This window comes from Atta cephalotes (genome assembly GCF_000143395.1).
Source record: "Atta cephalotes unplaced genomic scaffold scaffold00046, whole genome shotgun sequence".
In the NCBI taxonomy this organism is placed as follows: Eukaryota; Metazoa; Arthropoda; class Insecta; order Hymenoptera; family Formicidae; genus Atta; species Atta cephalotes.
Genome location: NW_012130110.1, coordinates 875290 through 880774, shown reverse-complemented (window position 1 = coordinate 880774; position 5485 = coordinate 875290).

Below are 5485 nucleotides of genomic sequence, written 5' to 3'. Positions count from 1 at the left end.
TTATATATATATATATATATATATATATATATATATATATATATATATAAATTATAGAGTTAGAAGTAACTCGCTCTATCATAAAAAGTTATTATGAATTAGATTGATGAGATATAATATCGATTAAATGAGTATTAATCTTACTTGAGAGTTCTCAATATCCGTATCATTCGAGAGGATTTGATACAACAACTCGAAGATAACTGCTTAGTTTTATTTAATTTTTATCGATGGATGCAACTTTAGTGAAGTGATGTAAAGAGTAATATTTGGAAATATGAAATGTGTTACGCGTATTACGATATTTAATGCGATAAACTTTGACTCGTTGCTGACAATCAGCCTTATATTTAACAGAGCTAACATAATTATGCTATTTTCATAATTTTTATTTAATCTTTATACCTAAATCTGCGATACTTTTTATTTAAATATTTAAATATTTATATAGATAAAATGGATCATTTATTATTACAGATAAATTTGTACAATTATGCTATATTACCGTTTGATCAATCACGCATAGTATGTGAGATGCATATTTAAGTGCATCGTTACGCTACGGACGATATTTCATCGTAATCAAAATCCATTCGTTACAAATATAACAATGTATTTCTATTATTATCAATGATATTTTCTAAATTATCTCAGAAAACTATTATTATCATATATATTATTTGAACTATCTTGGTATCACCAAGATGGAAAAAATGTTTACCAGTAAACTGAAACAGAAATAATAAAAGTAAATAAGCTTTACAATATGTCCATATTGCAAATAGAAGTAGGTAAATATACAAAATTATTTGTAACAATTTAATGTTAAAAAATATTAAGTATTGATTATAATTATTTTCCTAGAATTGAAGATATTATTAAGACCGCAATCATTTGCACAAAAAAAAATGATTTTAATGCAGCTAAAGCCGAAAAAGTTTATGTCTATAATTAAATGAATTCCAATTTGGTTCAGCGACATAATACAAAGAGAATTTACTTAGAATTTAGCTGGTTTCTCAAGTTAATTCACCTCGGGCATTATCGTCTTCATCCCTTCGCTTGTCGGTGATTGGTGGATCTGCAATATTGTTAGGCCGCGGTTTTGATCGGTCATTGTGTAGTCTCGCCGCTGAAAAACAGAACAATCAATTGAAGATTAGTAAGATTAATCCTCTTTCCGTTTGGTTTGCTTATTCACTAAAAATCGTGAGCCCGTCCGAGAAAGTACCATAATTTATTTAAGCTCACATGTTTTGACGTAAACTTATCTTAAGATTTGCGAGACATTTTTAATGCTAATTCTTTCTCTCTTTTTCCTTCTTATATTTATATATACTGTTAATCACAATGATAATGTTGATATTACAGTAAATTCATATTTTTTAAAATCATATATATATTGTATATAACAAGCTTAATTGTAATTTTTGAATTCTATCTTACATTCTTCTTCTTCTTCTTCTTCTTCTTCTTCTTCTTCTTCTTCCTCTTCTTCTTCTTCTTCTTCTCCTCCTTCTTCTGGCAACACCCCAAGGCAAAACAGGGCCTATTTCTATATACATGAAAATTGCGCGAGCTATTGTATTGAAAGATAGCCCTTTCCCATCCAACTCATCCCTAGAGACAAGATAATGGATGAGAGAATTATATTCATAATGAAAGAGTTATATTCCTGAAAAATATAAATGTAATAATGATGTATAATATGCAACAGTCTCTGTATAATTTTGTATTATATATTATATTTGAAACGATAAAATTTGTTATATGCAATATCTTCTGAAATTTATTAGGTAATAAAGACAATTATTTATGCAGAAATCTATTATCCTGAGTATTTAATATAATTGATTTTTTCTTCTTTATTCTTTATTCTTTACTTTATTCTTTTGAATGTTACATATTTTCTGCATAAAAATTCGAGAATTTATTGTTTTTATCTTAAATTGCGTACTTAAATGTGATATATTGTACTTAAATTGTAACCAAAGGATTAGATTATTTAAATTACTAAATGTAACTTTAAAATATGCAACATTGCATATTTTACATCTTCATTTACTATAATGCTGGTTGCTATTATACGTATATTAAAATGAAATGGATTATCTTTTATTATTGCAAGCATGTTATTATATATCTTATTTTGTTGGACAAATTATGATAAAGAGATTTGAATTATAATTTAAATATACGTGTTTGGGTAAAAAACAATTATATTATATGCTAAATATTATATTATATGCTAAATACTATTTTAACATTTCTATGGGATAAGAATAAGCACAGTATCATTTTTCAAAGATGGTATTTCATCGAATTTTAATGTTAGTTGGGCTATGCAGGTTTAGCTTCAATATTGCGTAATTTAGTCAAGAAAAATCATTAGAAAATTTTTAAAAAAACATTTTGGAGGTAAATCTTTGTACTATTCTTTATTGAATTTTTATTGAATTTTTTGAAAAACTTTTTATCAAACTTATTAAATGTAATTTTAAGAAATACAGCAACATGATATTTATTAAAATAAGATAAGATACAGAACTGTAAAGACAAATTTTTTTTTAAAAGCGATCGAAAACATGCTAAAGTATAAGTATTTCAAACTTTAAAATGCTTTTTTATTTTTTGATCTGTAATGATTTTTAACCGATGACCTGAATATTATGCAATTTTAAGTTTCATGTCCGGAAACTTTTCGACGGCAGTGTATATATAGAAGATATAAAACAAATTTACATGTGCTCTATATAATACTTAATTATTTTTAATTTATTTATATGTTGATAAGTATCATATATATATTATCTAATAATAATATAAAGGTATGATATATACATTATACTTACATTTAATTAAACTAGAATTGTTTTAGCATATTTAGTACCAAATGTAATTGTTTATTAAATTTAAATAGAGGTTACCTTTTTTTAATCCTTTTAATAAATATTTAGTTCAATATTGCCAACTAAGCATTTACTTACTATAAATAAATATTCGTTCAGTAAAATGAATTATTGTTAAATCAAATTAATGTTTCTTATATCAAATAAATATGTCTTTATATTTAATTGGCAATATTTAATTAAATATTTATTAAAATTGACTATATTTTTTCTCAGTGTAGTTTTGCGTAGGATTCCATAATCTAGTCGTCCCGAGGATGCTTATTGTCTTTGTTGATTGGATAAAAGTTCCCTCCCCCCCCTCTCTCTCTCTCATTCTTACTCATCATTACATTTCATTCTTTCATTCGTATCTCTTATTCTTCCTCGCCCTTCTCAACAATTCAATCTTGATCTACGAATCTTGCTAACAGCAATATTACACAGAATAGATATCACGCCACGAAACATGTCATGCGAATTTAACTATTCTTCTTAACTACCTTTGAAACTACTTCGTCGACTTAATGTCATTTCCGTTATATTTCCGGGCGAATCTGAAAGTAGTTGCTTATACAGATTAGATGGTCCATCTGCTGGTAGGCTGACCGGTTTGAAAAGAGAACTAGAATGAAAACCGGAATCTCAATAAAAATCTTTTATTATATTATATCTTTGTAGAAGATATAATATAATAAAACAAGTTTTTTTTGCTATGTTTCCAACTTCTTTGATCGTTATAAAATCTGAATGTATTTGGACGACTTACTTGGAATTGCTTATTAGTAATATTAAATTATTATATGAGTTAGAATATATAAAGAAATAGTTTTTATTTGAAAAATATTTTAAAAGAAATTCTAGAATAGCTATTATTTTATTATATTAAAACTGTATATAATAGATTAAATTAAAAGTTCTAAAATAAATTCTAAAATTTAAGAATTAAAAATTTACTGCGGTGTAATGATATATATAAAAGAGCTGTTGTTTCCTATTTTAATATATAAAATCTATTATTTTAATATATTATAAATTTTCAGAATGTCTTAATTATACGTTATATAATATACGCGTACATTATATCGCAAAATTTATTGTTAAATAATTTTATCTATTTTCTCTTCGTTGCTTTTATCATGATAAGTTGGAGCCTCTTGATCATCGAGATCAGCAGAATTAATACATTTACACATCGCGAAATCTTCGGCCGTGGTTATATCGAGCGACGCAGCTTGCTACGAAAAGGGATGAGTTTGTAGCTTCGTCGCGGCGTAGGTACCTACAGATTCCAACTTCTGCGGATAGTTGGGCTTAAGGGTTTCAGGGAGAAACTAGCCTTGGGGTGACTGGAGGCTATGGATGATCGGGGCTGAAGCAAACCGTCGGGATGGGTGATGCGAGGGTGAGGAGGATGGGCAAGGGGACCCAAGGTGTAGGGTGAAAGGTCGCTGCAGATCTCGGAGAGCGTAGCAACTCGGACCGCAAATTCCTTTACGGTGTTCAGCGTGCGGCGCATTCGCAGTTAGAAGCAAGGAATCGGCTCGTTTTCGCTAATAGGGCGCGTCCAACTTCGCGCCGAGCAACTCGGTGAGCAACTCGCGCCAATGAGCTTCGGTGATACTTCGAAGGGCGCGTTGTCCTAATTCTCCGCTACGTTTCCGAGATTTCGATTTCAGGATTTCTATGTTTACCGCGCCGCCGGACACACAAAGCTTCGTAGAGACTGTTTGCGAGCACTTACATGTTAGTGATTCATTTTGATTGCGAGTTTTGTTTATTCATACGTTTATACTATCAATTATGTAGGTATTATTCTTTCACTTTGGAGTTAAGTTTCTATTGCAATGAAATGTCTTATTTTGTAAAGTTAAGTTGGAGGATTATTTAATTTTTAGAATTATTTAACGAATGATCTCATTTATATATATAGATTCTTGTTAATTCAAGTTTAAATTTAGCTTTATTAAAAATCATAAAACTTTATAAAAACTTTATAAAAATCATTAAACGTATTTTAATATTATTAGTTATTCGATTACAAAACATAAATTTAAGATATTGCTAATGATATTAATAATGATAATTAGCTTTCGTTTATTAATAGCATACCCAGCAAACAAGTTGACATTAATTTGATATTAAAATAACAATAAACAACGTCAGCTTGTTTACAGAATACTTATTATTTAATTTCATTTAATAATGTAATGATTTTTATTTAAGAAATTAATGTTATTATGCATAATTATTTTTAGATAAATATTGAAAGGATGCTATTTCGATGCTTATTCGACACGCTTATTAAATTTTGTTACGATCTCTTCGTAATTTGGTTACTGTGTACAGGTGAGACTCGTGATGTGTTTTCTATCAATGATCCTCAGTAGGGTGCTACTAGAAATTACTGGAAATTACCAGTTGCCACTCCCTCGTATCTAGACGATATCTCGAAAAGAGAAAGAGAGAGAGAGAGAGAGAGAGAGAGAGAGAGAGAGAGGAGGAGGAAGTAATACGTACGTAGTTAGGTAGTCGACGTACGTGAACTAAAATAAAGTAAGTAGTAGTAGTAACGAACGACCGGTACCGGGTCCCGG